The 19,173-nt window shown below is 39.7% G+C and overlaps 1 protein-coding gene across 1 annotated transcript in view; it reads right to left on the bottom strand.

Annotated features, from left to right (window-relative positions):
• Positions 1–19,173, bottom strand: part of LOC124607167 (dopamine receptor 1) — a 1,071,117-nt gene that overhangs the window by 248,965 nt on the left and 802,979 nt on the right. The window lies entirely within an intron of this gene.

Consider the following 19,173-nt stretch of genomic DNA (forward strand, 5'->3'; position numbering starts at 1 on the left):
GCCTGATGATGATGACGATGATGATGATGAACCATAAATCTGTTTTCTTTACAAATTAACAAATTTTTGAAATGAATAACCTTTTACAAGAGAAATCAAAACAAGAAGAACATGACAATAATTACAAGGACCCGGACCTGCAGTCCGCCAGTTATCGGGTGAAACAGCGGTGTTTACTACCGCGCTGGACACAGTTTCTCTTATTAAATGCCCTTCTGCAACACATTGTAAGAGGTATGTGCAGCCTGCGATATGTAAGCTATAAGAGAATCTGAGACCAAAGAGCAGTGTTGACTGCAGTACGAACTGTGAAGCTGTAGCGGTAAGTTGTTGCTAGCGAGCAGTCGCCTGTCTGCGCTTGTCAGTCCTGTCTGGTGTATCATGTTGGCTGGGCCAGTCGCGGTGCAGCGATGCCGGAGCCTGAGTATTATTGTATAAGGTAAAAAAGCAGCCTCGCGCATATCTAGTAATGTTATGTGAAATCCCATGTAAATCTTTTAAAAATGTCCTTATAATAACCTTCGTGATATAAAGTAATTTCTAAAAAACATTCATTTCAATTTAAAGAATTTACTAATTTCTTCAATCCATGATCATTCCTATTGTTACAAAAGAAAAATCAGTTGCTTCCTTTCATAAATGACAAATCTATCGGCCAGCATTGCACAGAGCTGTCCCGGAAAAATTTTATATGAGAGCAGATATATTCGCCGTTTTTATTGAGGTAAGAATTTTTCCTTTTTTTATTCAGAATGATCTCACAGGGCCATGACGCAGCGCTGCTGTCGTCCAAATTCTACCAGGTTACAGAATTTATTTTTTTTACGAGGTTTAGGAATTTTTCTGTTTCGAGCTTACATTAAATGGTAAACAAATTTTGTGTGGAGGTTAAATGTGAATGAATTTCTGTAGAGAGGTTATAAATGGGAACCAATTTTGTTCTGAGGTTACACTAAAATTAGAATCATTAACCAAATAATATTTTTATTTTTTTTGTGGGGACATTACACTTGGCGACAACTGGCCAGGATCGGATTTCTTTGTGAATCTCTGAGAAGTAGTCATATATTTGCTCTTATTTACTTAAATGTAGTTTCCATCTGGCGCAACGCATTTACTAATTTGTCACTCTTTCTTTCACAGATCATCGGCAATTAATTGCTCTTTGTCGTAATTGTGTTTGTTCCATTTTTGCTTTGTCTTTGTTTCATATTTGTGCTTATTTTTTGATTTGTGAAAAATGCCGCGAAAAACTCTTAACAGTATATCGCGATGTGCAATGAGTGAAATAGCCGACTCAAATAATTTGACCGATAATAATTGCGACACACAGTGTAATAGTGATAATCGTCTAAATACAGACAATCAGTGCGTACCGATCACTAGTAATGATTTTAATGCTGATGATGAGCAAACAAATTCAATAGTGTCCACACTTAATTTAAAGGCAAATGATAACGAGGCACGTTCCGTTACAATGAACGCTGCCCAGCTTGACACACCCGATTTGCAAAATTTACGTAACGAACAGATGAATGTTTCTAACGAAAATGAACAGTGTACTCAAAATACGTCAGATTTATTTGATTCTGAGGTAGTGACTAATAATGCACATCCAATTGGCGAACCTGTTCAAGAATCAGAGAATGACAAAATGGTTACACAAAACGCGACAAAAGCAGATACAGCATCACACAGCACAGAGAATACAGTAGCTAAATTTGGCATGGATCGAGTTATAGCATTAATGCTACAACTTAATGAAAATTTCAAACAGTCGAAGAAAGAACAAGACAACAATCACAAACAGTGAAAATCTCAAACAACAAATTAATGAAAATAGTGAAAATCTCAAACAACAAATTAATGAAAATAATGAAAATCTCAAACAACTAAATGAAAAACAAGGCAGGTCGATCGAACAAATTAATGAGAACTTTAAACAGATTAATGAACAGATTGCAGCCGTCACCTTGCAATGTCATGATACTAAAGAACAATTACGTGAGGAGATAAAGACTTGTGCTAGGAACAGTAGTGAAGAAATTAGATCTGTGGCACAAGAATTAAATAATACACATGAAGCTACAACTAAATTACTTAGAGACGAAATTAGTGCAGTCGGTAAACAATGCTCTGAAAACGCAACACAGTTACGCGACGAGTTTAAATTAACATCAGCAGAACTTTCACACACACTGAACGCGAAAGTAGATACGAAATTTGAACAACAGAACAGCCAAATTGACGAACGTTTTAATCACCACCTACAAAATAATGAAACGCGTTACCGTAAATTTATACAGGAACAGAATAAAGTAAAGCGACAAGTCATGGAAACAATTACTGCACAGAGACAGGAAGATAAGCGTAAATTGTTTAAGAAAGCAAAAACATACGTAGACAACAATATTGCTACAGTATCAGACGAAATCAAACAGTTGAACACCGAATTGCATGATGAAATCTCCGATCTTAAAACAAAAACAGACACACACACATTAGACTTTCAGACAATGACCAACAGACTTGAAAAGTTGGAACTATTACAGGATCCGGATGCCATCAAATCAGACGTTAATAAATTGAACAAAACCACACGTGAAATACAAAAACAAATTAATGCTTGTGATACTAAAAACGATGATCAGGTAAAACACTGACTGAAAAGTATGATGAATTGGCCAGTCGTATTGATGTTATCGAAAGTAATAATGACACTAAATCAGACGATACGTCACCAGTTTCGTTTAATCAAACACCCGAATTCCAAAATTCACAGCAGACGATCAGTGAGACAGGTTCGTCTAATAATACATTACGTAGAAAATTGACATCTTTACAGCACGAAGTGACAGAGATGAAAAATATTTCAGCCTTTAACACATCACAGCATACACCACTTTGCGAACATTTGTCAGACTCAGACAGCCAGTATAATTTAGGTAATTTACAGAGAGTGCGTGAGTTAGATTCCGAACAGTCACAGACAAACAGATTATCATACAATCCTGAACCTGTTCAGACATACAGAGACGATAATTTTGATTACAAGCACTTTCTATCCGTGAGAAAATTTAAAGTATTTAAAAATGACAGAACACAGATTCACCCCTTGGATTGGATACAACAATTTAGCTTTGCTTTTCTACCGACTTGGCCTGTAACACACAAACTTGAATTTATTTGCAGTTTTCTGGAAGGCGAACCGGCAACTTGTATGAGTCCGATCGCGAGACAATGCTGTGCGGTAGAAGAATTTCAGAATGCTTTTCTATCAGCGTGTTGGTCGAAGACGACACAGCGCGGAATCAAGGATCAATTAATTAGTTTACCGAATTATGAGAACTCAAATTTTTCCACTGTCACGCAATTTTTTGAACACATGATCCAACAAAACCAGTACTTAAGTGAACCATACAGTGAATCTGCACTTATTCAATTATGTATTTCTAAATTACCACGATCATTAAGAGTATCACTTTTAAAGGGTCAGCAGGAAGAAAGTATTTCGGCTTTTAGACATCTGTTACAGCTTTTGGAAGTTCAGCAATCAGATTATTCCTTCATAAACAAAAATTTTTCACATTATAACCAAGGACAACCAACATACAGTAATTACGATCAGTCACGCTATTTCAATAGCAAAGGTAATAGACAGTCCAGGAACGACAACCACCAGAACTTTAATAACAGACAAAACTTTAATTATCAGTATCGTCAAAATTATCAGCAACAGGAACCACATTTTGGTAACAATAGACGCTTTTCACCGCAACAGCATCAAAGCCAGCCGGTTATCATACCTAACCAACAATGTAATGTACAAGGTCAACCAAGCTTTAATGTTTCGCCGCGTACATTCATAGTGTCGGCTGCACCAAATAGCAACGCACCGCAACAAGGAAACCAGGACGTACAGAAAACACATCATTTCAATTCCTATCGCAACGCGCCATATAGCAATGACTATCATGACAGACGTAAAAATAATGAGCACAATTTTCAGCGTACGTTTAATAACAGTCGGTCTTATCAGCAACAAAATCATCCGCAACAACATATTATCATGAATGAACCAGACAGTAGATATCATCCCGAACGTAATACGTCAGGAAGAAATAACAGAACAGTACAAATAGTGGAAATGCCACAGCATCCTCCCGAAAATAATAGCACGTCAGATAGAATTTGACTATACAGTACAGGTTGCATCTTCCAGCAACGCAAACAATACTTCAGATACGCAGAATCTTGTTCACGAAAATGTTATTACTTTTGACGACATCCGAGACACTCTTTTGCAGGAAAAACCAGTTATTCAAAAAACCATTTCACACCCTGTCATTGAAGTAACGATTGGATCATCTAAATTTTCAGCAGTAATCGATTCTGGATCACCTACATCAGTTATAAATGAGAAAACTTTCAACGAATGTAACGAAGAGAATACCTATCCTACGTTACCATTAGGCAAAACCAAAGTAAAATGAGCAGTACCTGATAAAGGAGTAGATGTAAAATTACAGACACACTTATCATTTTGTATTGCAGGTCATACGCTTCACTCAAATTTTTGGATTGTTCCTTTATTGACAACAGACGTTATTTTAGGTACGAATTTTCTGGTACAACACGACGCAATTATTGACTTTCAAAACTCCTATTTAATGTTAAAGGATGAAAATGTACAACTGGCTTTAGAATTTCAGCACTCTTTATCTGCAGAAGAACAAACAATTAATTGTACAGAGGTTATTTCCGCATCACGTAACATAGACTGTCATTCCACATTGTTCACAGATACGTACGAACATAACTATAATACTCCTGACGAAGCTGACTATGACGTTATACAGATGATTTGTGATAAAGTTAAACAGAGCAGTGCAAATACAGACGACGAACGCACGCAACTACGCAAAATTCTTTTACAGCAAGCTCCAGTTTTTGACAACGTCCCTGGTACTATGTCCGGTTTTATGTATGAATTTGAAGTTAAACAGTACGACACATTTAAAGCCAAACATTATCCCATTCCGTATATTCACAGAGAACAAGTTAAGAAAGAATTGCAAGCTATGCTTGACCAAGGAATTATTGAACCGGCAGTTAGTCCGTACATAAACCCACTCCATATTGTTAAGAAAAAGGATGGTTCATTTCGCCTCGTACTTGATTCGCGTCACATTAATGACATTATTATTATTGAAACAGATCGCCCACAGACACTAGAAGAACTTCTACAGAAATTTCATGGTACTGCTATTTATTCCACATTAGATTTGAAATCGGGTTTTTGGCAAATTCAGCTCCATCCGAACTGTAGAAAATACACAGCTTTTCTCTGTTTTGGTGACTGTTACCAGTTTTGCAAATTACCGATCGGTTTAACAATTTCTTCAGCAGCATTTATTTGCGGTTTGAATACTATACTTCCGACAGAACGTAAAGACAGAATCACAACGTATGTAGACGACATTCTTATTGCAGAAGCTAACTAGTCTGAACACAATCTGATTCTTGAACAACTGTTACGAACTTTTCGTGCACAAGGACTCACAGTTAATCTCAGTAAATCGCACTTTGGGAAAACTTCTATAAAATTTCTTGGGCATGTAATTTCAGCAGAAGGCATTGCGCCTGACACGGAAAAACTTCAAGCTTTACGTGACATTACTGTTCCTACGACGAAGAAACAATTACGCAGCTTTCTGGGTTTAATTAACTTTTTTCGTAAATTTATTCATTACTCTGCTTTAGACACCCCTAGATTATGTCAATTGACGTGTAAAAACACTATTTGGTCCTGGGATAGCTAAGCACATTCTGAATTTGTGAATCTGAAAGAAGCTTTGTTGAATGCACCACTTCTATCACATCCAGATCTTAATAGAAATTTTTCCATTGCCACCGATAGTTCTAACACCGCTTTAGGCGTACACATTTTTCAGGAAATTGAAGAAGACGGTACTACAGTAATTAAAAACATCGCCTTTGCGAGTCGCATTCTGTCACCTGCTGAACGCAATTATTCTGTTACAGAACTTGAAACATTGTGTGTTGTATGGGCATTTACGAGATTTCGGCATTTTCTTTATGGAAGACATACGACCGTTTACACAGATCATAGAGCTATACAGTTTTTACTTTCTGCAAAATTTACACACGACAGGTTAAGCAGATGGAAACTTTATTTACAGGAATTTAATTTTACAATTATTCACATTCCCGGTACACAAAATATTGTAGCAGACGCACTATCCCGTTCTCTCAGCAACAATCAGCAAGACATCGCAACCAACTTCTGCAAAGCAAATTTCAGCGTCATGTATATTCAACAAGTTGCATTTGAAAATTTCATTTCGTCGTCGTTACGAGACATAGCACAAGAGCAGAGTAAAGACAACGTATGGAAAGAAGTTAAACACCTTTGTCAAGATAGGAATAATGTTACCATTAGAAACCATTACACTGTACGCAATAATATTCTGTTTCGCCGCTCTCACCTTGACCGCAACAACTGGTTACTATGCATTCCTGGTGAACTTGTTAACAAATTAATTTGGTATACTCATTTAAATTACGCACATTACGGAGCCAGAAAATGTTTTCTTATACTGAGACAGAACTGTTACTTTGCCAACATGGAGAAACATATTGGACGAGTTTTAGCGTCATGTAAAATCTGCCGGAAAGCTAAGTCAGATACGACTTCACATATTCCTCCATTACATCCCATTGTACCTGTTAAATTGAGACACATGGCCGCTGTAGACATTTTTGGTCCGATTCCCAGAACTAATAGACGTTTTTGCTACATCTTTGTCGCTGTTGAACACACTTCGAAATTTGTTACGTTCACTCCGTTACGCAAAGCTACTGCTAAATATGTTTCGAATGCATTTGTAAAACATTTTTTATTCCATGTAGGGCATGTATTGAAAGTAATTTCCGACAATGGATCACAGTTTCGATCTGCTATAAGGACACGTATGTTACGAGCTAGAAACGTTTCTCCGATCTGTATATCCAGGTACCATGCTTCTTCGAACCTTTGTGAACGACTAATGAAAGAAATTGGTAAACTGTGTAGAATATACTGCCATAAGAACATATTGATTGGGATACACACATACTGTCATTCCAGGATGTAATTAACTCCAAACCAAATGAATCTACTATGCTATCTCCGACTGTTATAATGAAAAATGTTGAACCACCTAACAAAATTAAAGAATTAGTATCCTTTCCTACATCTCGTCGACTACGACACCATGAAATAATTGACATTGCGCTGAACAACATCAAACGTGCCGTAGAGCGCCGGAGAAGACAGCAAAAACAGGTTTGTACACGCCGTGACTTTCACATTGGACAGAAGATATTAGTACGTACACACCATGTATCCAACAGAGGAAAGAATAGATGTAGTAAATTTGAGCTTCTATATGCAGGTCCATATCGAATTCGCAGCATTCCTCACCCCAATGTAGTACACGTCGAAACTCTGAGAACCAGAAAAAGTAAAGGCAATCACCATGTCTCCAATATTAAGCCCTTTATTGAATGAACATACTTTATGATTTATCACACTGTAATGCCATTTCCTGATTTTTATATGACCACTTATGCAATTATATTTATATGAACAGTTACTGATGATTATCGTATTTTTTCTTGGCAAGTGCCTGGCAAGGTAAGGTCAGCAGGTCGCTTTTCTTGTCGTTACACATCAGACCGTGCACATTTTCCATTTTTCATGTGTGTATGATTGTTTTCCTGTTTGTTTGTATGCACTATGAAATGTTTAAGATGTAACAAACACCAGTTGACTTTGACATTTTGTCTTATCATATCTCAACATCGTGACTATTTTACATTTTTTTCCCTAGTACATTATGATACTCTGTGTACATTTTTTTGCACTTGAAAACTGTCTATGTGTTTGACATAATACATTTTCTGTCATGCTATGCTGTATGCTTAATTATATCACTAGAAACCAGTTTTTATTTAATGGGTATATGATTTAAATGCAAGACATTAATCATTGTTCATCATTTTCAGAAAGCAATAACGTGTAAAAGAAATAAATTAAACAAACCACAGTGGATTACTACGCAATGGGAATTTCACCTTCCGAATGAACGAAAGAAGATGCAATACCTCGTCATGAAGAGTAAATGGATCAGAATTAACAAGCATTAACAAGAATATACTATACACATCGTATGATGGCAGTCTTAACTAATTTTTTCTTTCAGAATACGAGGCGATTGATGCAGGCTGTCAGGCAGAACTACACATCTTAGTTTTAGTGATGAAATATGCTAGAAATAAGAAACTCTATACTATGAATAGTTATATGAAGTAAATGGTAATATAAATAATGAATAATGAAGTGTCTTTTTGCAGATGATAATGAATGGTGATGAATAGTTATATGAAGAATATGCTAAAATGAATAATGAAGTTTTTCTTTGCAGGTGATGATAGTAATGAAGTTATGGTAATATGAATAATGATGTTTTTCTTTGCAGATGAGAGTAATGATGAAATTTATATATTTTCTATTAGTTAAGAGATGCTATGTAGTTATTTAAGTATTTGTTGCAGTTCGTTTTGACAGTATGTCTTATGTCACATGGTATAATGATTGAATGTTTTGGAAAGGTCAGCTAGAGTACATACATATTGCGTACACATTTCATTACCTGTTAATTCGAAGTTAACTACTTCTCAGCATAATATGCGTTTCTTCTTTCAGCTTAATAATCCATTTTGTATTTTTTTCTAGGAGAAGCAATTCATGAAATTAATGTGCTATAAGCAGTTAGTCATTAAACCTGTTCTAGTACTTGCATTTTTTTTACCCATTTGTGTGTGTCATTCATGAATGTGATCGCTTATACTCTACTTGTTTCATAACCTTGCTACAGCTGACTCGTGACGAATGACGTTACCTATCCTCATTTGTTGCAATAAGTCAAAAGCAAATATTTTCATGCCCCAGCAATTAATTATCGATCCCAATGCAATGCATTGCTAGCACAAAAAAAAGTACTACCAGTCCCAAATAATGCTACCAGTTTAAGGGAGTTCTGAGTAATACTGAGTGATGTTTTCTAACCACAGACCTTGAGTAATAGTTACAGTGTGTTACATTTTAAATAAGTCCTATGCCATTTGAATGATGAGTTCTGAGTAATAGTGAATGATATTTTGTAATAATGCATACATGCTATGCCATTATTTCTGTAAATAATATTTTTGTTATACTCTATAAATGCTATGCCAATAATTAACTCTCATTTTGAATGATGACTTCTGATGGTTTGTCACTGGCCAAAGAGTGCCAATAATTATTTTAAATATGTCGTGTGTCACTTGAATGATGAAAAATGTTTTGTACTATTCAATACTTGCTATACGTTTAGTAATTGGCCAATAAATGCCACTGTTTCTTATATTTTAAATTTGTATTATGTCACCTACATGCTATTATATATGAATACCAGTAACTTGATGCTACACTTGTTAGCTCCTGTTTTGAATGATGACTTCTGATGGTTTGTAACTGGCCAATGAGTGCCAATGATTACTATAATTAGGTGAATTATGTTAATACTATGCCATTCATTAGCTCCTGTTTTGAATGATGACTTCTGATGGTTTGTAACTGGCCAATGAGTGCCAATGATTACTATAATTAGGTGAATTATGTTAATACTATGCCATTCATTAGCTCCTGTTTTGAATGATGACTTCTGATGGTTTGTAACTGGCCAATGAGTGCCAATGATTACTATAACTAGATGAATTATGTAAATGGTATGCCATTAATTAACTCTTGCTTTGAATGATCACTTTTAAAGAATGTATAAAAATGGTTTGTAACTGGCCCATGAGTGCCAATGTTCACTGTAATCAGATGATTTATGAACATTATTCTGTAATACTTCATACATAGTACAGGAGTGTTCAGTAACTAGGCAATGAGTGCCAACAATTAGTCAAATCTGTTAATAGACTAGTGTAATTCTCAATGATGACTAGCATGAGACTTAATGTCCTTCACCTTCTGACCTAATTACCAGAAATTACTGCAATATACGTTTGTCCTGTCTATCCTTATGATCATGGAGCACTATATTTGGTTTCTGCACTAATTCTACGTTGGTGAATGAGTGTGGTGTTGACACATCATGGTGTCCACCACCTTGAACAATGGAGATGTTATTATGGTTCCTCTGTTTGGTGTACCTAACGTACTACCAAAATGATAACATGGAATATTAATACGACATTTCAGTGTCTTGGCTACACTGATTAATACTTCAGGGAAGAGAACTTCAGATTGTCTCACTTGGAGTTGTGCTTCTGTAGAAAGATATGGACTTTCAGTGCAGCTAGAACCATGATGCAATCCTTCCCTTTCCTATCCTAGTTCTAGTAAAATGGTAAAAAAAATACTACAGTGCGTATGCACTTTATGTCATTTGTTAATATGTTTTGTACTCATTGCGTATACATTTTGTCATTGCTTGATATGTTCTGTACTACAGTGTGTATGCACTTTATGTCATTTGTTAATATGATTTGTACTCATTGCGTATACATTTTGTCATTGCTTGATGTGTTCTGTACTCAGTGCATGTGCACTATATTTCGTTTCATGTTATGCACTTATATATATGCATATACTCTGAGACTGTAAACTTAGTTAATTAAGAAAAATTGCGTATATATTTTGTGATTTCTTGATATGTTCTGTACTCAGTACATGTGCACTCTATTTCATTTTATGTTCTGTACTTATATATATGTATATACTCTGTGACTGTCAACTTAGTTAATTAAGTAGATTTTAGAAAAAATTGTCGCTCATAGCATGTCCAATTGACTCACCATCGCTGCCAAATTTTGGCCCCCCCCAGTGGAGGATTATGTAAGAGGTATGTGCTGCCTGCGATATGTAAGCTATAAGAGAATCTGAGACCAAAGAGCAGTGTTGACTGCAGTACGAACTGTGTAGCTGTAGCAGTAAGTTGTTGCTAGCGAGCAGTCGCCTGTCTGCACTTGTCAGTCCTGTCTGGTGTATCATGTTGGCTGGGCCAGTCGCGGTGCAGCGATGCCGGAGCCTGAGTATTATTGTATAAGGTAAAAAAGCAGCCTCGCGCATATCTAGTAATGTTCCGTGAAATCCCATGTAAATCTTTTAAAAATGTCCTAATAATAATCTTCGTGATATAAAGTAATTTCTAAAAAACATTCATTTCAATTTAAAGAATTTACTAATTTCTTCAATCCATGATCATTCCTATTGTTACAAAAGAAAAATCAGTTGCTTCCTTTCATAAATGACAAATCTATCGGCCAGCATTGCACAGAGCTGTCCCAGAAAAATTTTATATGAGAGCAGATATATTCGCCGTTTTTATTGAGGTAAGAATTTTTCCTTTTTTTATTCAGAATGATCTTACAGGGCCATGACGCAGCGCTGCTGTCGTCCAAATTCTACCAGGTTACAGATTTTTTTTTTTTTTTTACGAGGTTTAGGAATTTTTCTGTTTCGAGCTTACATTAAATGGTAAACAAATTTTGTGTGGAGGTTAAATGTGAATGAATTTCTGTAGAGAGGTTGTAAATGGGAACAAATTTTGTTCTGTGGTTACACTGAAATTAGAATCATTAACCAAATAATATTTTTATTCTTTTTGTGGGGAGGTTACAACATGAAAACGTATAAGTAATATCGACTCAATTTCAATTACTCGAACAGATGACGTAATGTTTTTCTTTTTTAAATAGGGAACTGTATGTCAAAAGGTTCAGGGTTAAGAAGTGCACCTATACTTAAAGGTTAAACAAATTAGGAAACAATTTTGGCAGTGATAAGGCTTGCTTTAAAGCGAGGAACCTTTTCTTTCAATCAGCAACCTAGGTGCAACTGGATCCCAACTCGTCCCGTTTGACACTATTATTCTGACTAAAGCCCTCGTGACAGTTGGCAGCTAGTATGCCAAAAGTTAAATTACTTCTCAGTTATGAAGGCCGCTCTGAAGGAACGTTTTAAAACATTACGTATGAGCACTTATTACAAGAGAACTTACTCGGCGGCACCACAAGTACCAGTTAAAAATACACCAGTTGTAAATCAGTCTTTCAAAGACAGGAACGCGCAGCTTAGTACAACAGGTAGTTAAGATTATCTCAAATACAATTACAATCAAGAAATTGAACCGGTTAACATCGAAATCTAACCACAAGACTCTTGTTTGTTTAACGGCAACCTGTTCCTTGGTACAATTGTGTTTCCGGCCAGGAACTGATTCATTAAAACATTAATGATCAGGTATAAACTAGAAAGGAAGGGCAATACAATGTCAGAACAAATTTTCAAACTACAGCTGGTGTCTAGTACAGGGGCGGGCAAACGTTGCACGCGGCTCATGAGCGCACAGCGCTGCACGTGTGCTGCTCGCGTGCAATCGTCGAACGGGACAGTGCCGACAGCCTGCAGGTTGCGGCAGTGTAGTACCAGGCTAAGCTGCGGACGTTGAAGCGAAGCGACCACTACGTAGTGAACGTTGTATTTCAATAACCGGAAAATGCAGAGTGAATCAAGGAAACGGAGAATTGGAGATTTGCTATCTTTTAAAAAGTAATGGGAGAACGGAAAAACGTGAAAATTGGAAATGTATAATATGTGACAGTATTCTCGCTGGTGAGCGGAAGTTTGATATTGAACGCCATTGTAGTAAATTTCAGTATGTTGCCGTCCTTAGTGCAATAAAAGAGGAATTTCTCAAGCAATTTGGGGATATATCTTACTTATCCCAAGGTTTTGAATAGTTCTCGAGAGAATCTGGTTTCTGTAGATAATATTCATCTTAGTTTGCAAATGGAATTAATAGATCTACAGTATAATTCTCGTCTGAGAGACAAGTTCCTTTTGGCAAGACGTGTAATAGATTTTTTTCACGACTTTCCACAGCAAGAGTTTCCTCGTCTCCATCGTGAAGCCATGAAGATAGTCAATGTTGGGCTCGACATACTTTTGTGAGAGATTTTTTTCTGTTATGAAAATTAATAAGTCTCGGTTAAGAGCAAACATCAGTAATGAAAATTTACGTAACTGTTTGCGTTTGTCTGTATGTAGAAATTTTGTTCCAGACATTAAACGTATTGTAAACTCCACCTGTGATAATTAAATAAAACGTATCGTAGGCAATAGGTACTCTTTCAAACCATGATTAGTTTCAAGCACTCCTACTAACCTTATTCCTTCATTTAATAAAGCAGGCCAGGAAACAAAACGCATTACAGGGGAAGATGCGGAGAGACGGTATGGTGGGGAGGGGTGAGAAGCGGGTGGCCAGCTTGCCCCTGTGTGCACGCAGAACACCTGTTGACTGCACACGTGCATGTGCACCGCACACGTGCAGAATTCCTGCCCGCCCCTGGTCTAGTACAATACTACGGTCCATATTTACGACCAAAGAGCCAGCCAAGTAAAACTCTGAGGGTCGGGTAAAATCCAGAAAATAATAAAGAAAGTCAATATAGTAACGGTACAAATTTTTAAACGACAACCAGTGTCTTAGTACAATATATGGGCCATATTTACGACCAAAGAGCCGACCGAGTAAAACTCTGAGGGTCTTGTAGAAACCAAAAAATAATTAGGAGGTCGGGTAGACAATGACACCAATCGCCACGAGGATTACAGAATGTTACTCCCCTTTATCAGCGAGCAGCTCCATGGATCCACGGTGTGTCGCAGCGGTTACTGAGTGGTGGCGATGACAGCCAGGTAGAAGAGGGCAGCCAGATCCCGAGCGGTCGTCCGACACAAATGTTGCCAACCAACCGACGTGATGTCGGCCTGCTGCTTGTAGTCGACGCTGACCCCGGTGAAGTACTCCGGTATCTTTATTCTGCGCAGGCCCTCCTTGCGTAGCTCGTGGCTTCGGCCGCTCGGACCTCGTGACCGCCTCTTGTCGCGACGCTACTGCCAATCCCCAAACTTGGTGCCTCCTCACTCGGTTTTTTTTTTTTACTTTATTGTTATTTTAAAGCCTGTACAACAGGCAGGCTGTCAGCAGCACACTACGCTGCTCTTCAGCCATAGAATATACAAGCAGCAAAAACAGGAGAAGACACAGAAGTTACAGAACGGTGGGCAATAATACAGGAGACACATAGAGACAAACACGGAGCCGTTCACACTCGTCGATAATCCACACTGCGAACCGATGAGACGACGCACAAACACTGAAGATGACGATGGCACTGGTGAACGAGGGAAACTAAACACGACGGCACACACGAAACACTGATGGCGGTGATCTCCGGCGCGCGAATGTCCACTTAGCGTGTGCGAGTCCGGGGACCTGCCAAGAGGGGAAAAGGGGTGAGTTGGGGGAGAGGGGAGAAAAAGGATGCCAATGGAGGAGGAGACGGGGGCAGGAGGAGAGGGACAGGGGAGGGGAGGCCCGGGAGAGGAGGGGGGAGAAAAGGAGGAGGGAGGGAAAAAGGGAGAGAAGGGCAGGAGGGTGCCCAGAGGAGCAAGCACAGGAGGAGGGCGGGAGGATCAAAGTTGGTAGGAGGGGTAGATGGAGGGGAGGAGGGCATCATCAGGGAGGGGGAGCTGGCAGAAGCCACGTTGGGAGAGGGTAAGGCGGGTGGAGAGATGGAGACCGGGTGGGACGTGCGAATACAGGCGCGGCAGCGGGCAGGGGTGGGAGAGGATCGGGGAGACGAGCGAGTGAGGAGGATCGAGTTTGTGGGAGGTGTACAGGATCCATATCCTTTCAAGGAAAAGGAGGAGGTGGGGGAAGGGGATGAGATCATACAGGATCCGCGTGGGGGAGGGGAGACAGATGCGATAGGCGAGGCGGAGAGCATGACGTTCAAGGATTTGGAGGGATTTATAAAAGGTAGGGGGGGAGGAGATCCAAGCCGGATGGGCATAACAAAGGATAGGGCGGATGAGGGACTTATACGTGTGGAGGATGGTGGAGGGGTCCAGACCCCACGTACGGCCGGAGAGGAGCTTGAGGAGACTGAGTCGGGAGCGTCCCTTGGCTTGGATTGTCCGGAGGTGGGGTGTCCAGGAGAGGCGACGGTCGAGGGTGACGCCAAGGTACTTAAGGGTGGGAGTGAGGGTGATAGGATGGCCACTTCACTCGAGCCAGCGAACCCGCATATATACCGGCAAGCAAAGAGCTTCTGTGGACACAACCCACAGATACCAACTCTTCCTCATAGCTGCTGGCAATAGGGATAGTCGATACTACCCTTGCGCTAGTGGCGCCAGATAGAACAGTCTACTAATTTAATGGCGCCACGGCTCGTATATGACACCAACTGCATGTACGCTGACGAATAATACAATATTCAGCAGCTGATGATGATGTATAGGTGGTGAGTTCAAAAGGATTCCAACAGTACATCTCGGCTTTACTATGAGGTAGCCATTGTGAGATAAATAGAGGGAAACAGTTCGTACGCTATTCTGTATATCAGCTGGGGATAACAGCAAACGCTACTGACGTGATATTGCCATACAAGGTTTGTGCCACATCACAGCCAGCGCCACACCACAGATTACAGCCCTGCCAGTAACCATGAGAACGATAAGGGTATTTACGTACGGATATTTCGGGTCTATTACTTCCCATACGTCAATCAGATGACAGCTACATTAGAAGCTGAGTGAATACACACTGACGGAAAAAATCGCAACATCAATAAACAGTTGTGCGAAATAAACGAAAGTTGGTATGTGTGTTTCTACGTCTGAAACAGGATGCCTGTTCCATTTTAGCGCCAGTCGCTTAAGAGTGCGCTAGTAGCGGCACTACAAGGATGCAAATCAGGTTTGCTTTAAATATGCGCTGTCGTGATCGTTAATTACCTTTGAGACTGGACGCGATGAGTCGATTGTAGTCAAGAATGGCTTTAAGGCAACAAAAACGCCATTATCAGCATCGCACTGAGTCTGAACGAGGTCGTGTAACAGGGCTATGAGGTACTGTATGTTCCTTCTGCGATATTGCAGAAAGACTTGATAGGAAAGTAGCTACAGTACATGATTGCTGGCAGCGGTGATCACGAGAATGTACGGTCCCAAGAAGACCGGGCTGAGGACGGTCACGTGACATTACGGAGAAACGAGACAATCGCGTAAGCCGTACGGCTGTGGCGCATCGTAATGGATCTGCGGCAGCAATCTGAGCAGCAGTTGCTACACAGTGTCACAACAAACTGTTACAACTCGATTATCTCAAAGACGGTCCCGAGCCAGACGCCCTGTAGAGTGCATTCCATTGTCTCCAAACCACCGCCATTTTCGACTTCAGTGGCGTCAGCCTAGACTTACGGTCTGTTGTGCAGTTTTGCATGACAGCAGGAGCACTCTCGTGGTTACCCCACGCATTCTGACAGCAAATTTGTACGTCAGTCTAGCGATTCGACCTATTCTGCTGCTATTCACGAACAGTATTCCAGAGTGCAACAGACAAGGAACTTCATCTCACAAACTGACATCCGGCACCTGTACAACACAGTTAATGCACGTTTGCGGGCTTGAATTTAACATTGTGGCGGTTACATCGCTTATTAATGTACCAGCATTTCACATTTACAATGGCTTATCTCGTACTTACATAACCTGAGATCTTGCAATGTTAATTGCAATGTTAATCACTTAAATATGTGACTTAGAGAAATGCGATCCCGAAATTTAATTACTTTACATTAATCACTTTTTGTGTCGCGATTTTTTCTATCATTGTATTTTCTGTTGGAGGCTTGTCTCAGACAATGAACCTCAGTGCTCAGAATTAGATTTTCACTCTGCAGCGGAGTGTGCGCTTATATGAAACTTCCTGGTAGATTAAAACTGCGTGGCGGACCGAGACTCGAACTGGGGACATTTGCCTTTCGCAGGAGAGCTTCTGTGAAGTTTGGAAAGTAGGAGACGAGGTGCTGGCGGAAGTAAAGCTGTGAGGACGGGGCGTGACTCGTGCTCGGATTGCTCAGATGGTAGAGCACTTGCCTACGAAAGGCAAAGGTCTGGAGTTCGAATCTCGGTCCGGCACACAGTTTTAATCTGCCAGGAAGTTTCAACCTCAGTTCCGTACTAAAGAGCTCCAGAAATTCTGAGCAATAAATGACATCCACATTGAAAGGTATTCAACACGTAACAGCAACACCATTCCACTCATCGTCCAAAGCATGTGCAGAACAACAGGTCTGCGCTACTTACTGCAAGGGCGAAAGCCAGAGGAAGACAACACCTATTAACAGAAAGTGTCCTGCATGGTTGATAGCCGCAGACATCACACACAAAACTACAACAGACACCCATCTACTGCTACTGAAGTCTTCCAAATCGTACTAGCCAGGGTATCTAGTTCTTCTCTGAGGATTTGGGCTCCAATCTCAGTGTGTTCCCGGTACCGTCAGCAGTTTGAACGAAGCAGCCATGGCGATGATCGGCACCCAGGCGGTTGTCGTATAGCGACACATGAACCAGATGTGCCAGCAATATGTGAAGGAATTCCCAGCACCCACTCCATCAGCGGCATCGTGGAAAAAGAGATGGCCGATCCCACACTGATACGGAAATCCTTCACCTGAGGACATGCCACGACCTGGCATCTTTGGGGAGGAGGTTCATAACAGTTAAATCTATGGCAGTGGAGACTGTATTTAGCAGGAGTTTTACTCCTTCACTACAGGTAACGGTTAATGCAGCAGCAGAACCACAACTAAGTCTCTCGGTAAAAACGCAAACTACTTACGGTACACAGAAGGGAATTGCCAGTCGAAGCAAGTCAGCTGACAGCCGCGATATTACCTCTAGACGGAAGACAACGGACGTGCCGACACGCCGATTATACCGAGGATGCCGCCAGGAGTACACAGCCCACTCAGCCGCATCGGCAAACTTCCTGCAACAACTCTCGTCGATTGTATCGGGCCGCCCCCCTAGACGCCGGGCATCTACAGTGCGCGATTCAGATTAACTGGCGAACTTCAGGCGCGAGACGTCTCTACCATCAGCATGAAACTATAGATTCTCCTTACCAGTCAAATAGGGGTAGCTTACAAGTGTTCTCAGTTCCACCAAAATTAGCTTGCGAAGTAGCTTTCAAGTTGCCTGTTAGCCAATGTAAATTTTTGTTAATAAAATAAATGTTAATGGTATAACTTTATTTTAGTTGTGACACAAAAGGAAGTCAGTTTGTGATGAACACGTGCCATCCCGATGTAAATAGCACACGTAGTAATTATTACTTTTGTAAGATAATCACCTAGCTAGTAGAATCTACATAAATTGAAATTAACGCGCCATCAACATTCTACTTCTTGCTTTGATTTTGGGCTAAGAAATTAGTCCATCTTTCCATTTGGTTTTCCATCTCTCTGAGCTTCTTTTTAAGGTTGGTTTGTGTTGTGTAATATACACCTTTTCCTTTATCTTCTTCTGTCTAGTACAGCCTCATCAAGAGATACTGGCCCTAATTCTTCCCTTATTTCTGTATTTTGCCTCTTGTGTCCTTCTCCAAGAGCGAGAAATTTGTTTCAGCACTCTAAATTATTGGTATTTTTCTTTCTTTTGTTTGAAGGAAATTCCACGGTCCTTCATTACAACAGGCAGCGGCAAAGTTTTATAAAATTTTCTTTATTATTTCTCCGTTGTAAGGCTGCTTCTCTAACATTTTCCCATTTATTACAATTAATTTTGTTTTCTCGTAGAATGCGATAACATGCGTTTTACTGCCTGATATCAGTGTTATATGAAGCACTGATTCTCAGTAGTTGAATTTCTGTTCTTCGTTTTGCAGACAGTATCGTCAGTATATAATTTGTCTTTTTACGATATAAACTCAATAAGATATCGTTTATCTACAGGGTATCTTTAGTTACAGTTACAGTTTAAAAGCGCTGTAGTAAGATAACTACTGATCAGATTGACACCAAATTTGACGCAGGGAGAAAAGTCATGAGAAAAAAGAAAAAAAAGGCAAATTTCACCAACAGATGTCGCTGTAAATATCAGAATATGCACAGCAGTAGACGCACGGAACACGTTTATTCCTCAGTTTGCCCACGATGACTGTCGCCATGAAGGATCACGCACTGCTGGTGATGGTC

The sequence above is a fragment of the Schistocerca americana genome, chromosome 3 (genome assembly GCF_021461395.2).
Source record: "Schistocerca americana isolate TAMUIC-IGC-003095 chromosome 3, iqSchAmer2.1, whole genome shotgun sequence".
Taxonomy (NCBI): domain Eukaryota; kingdom Metazoa; phylum Arthropoda; class Insecta; order Orthoptera; family Acrididae; genus Schistocerca; species Schistocerca americana.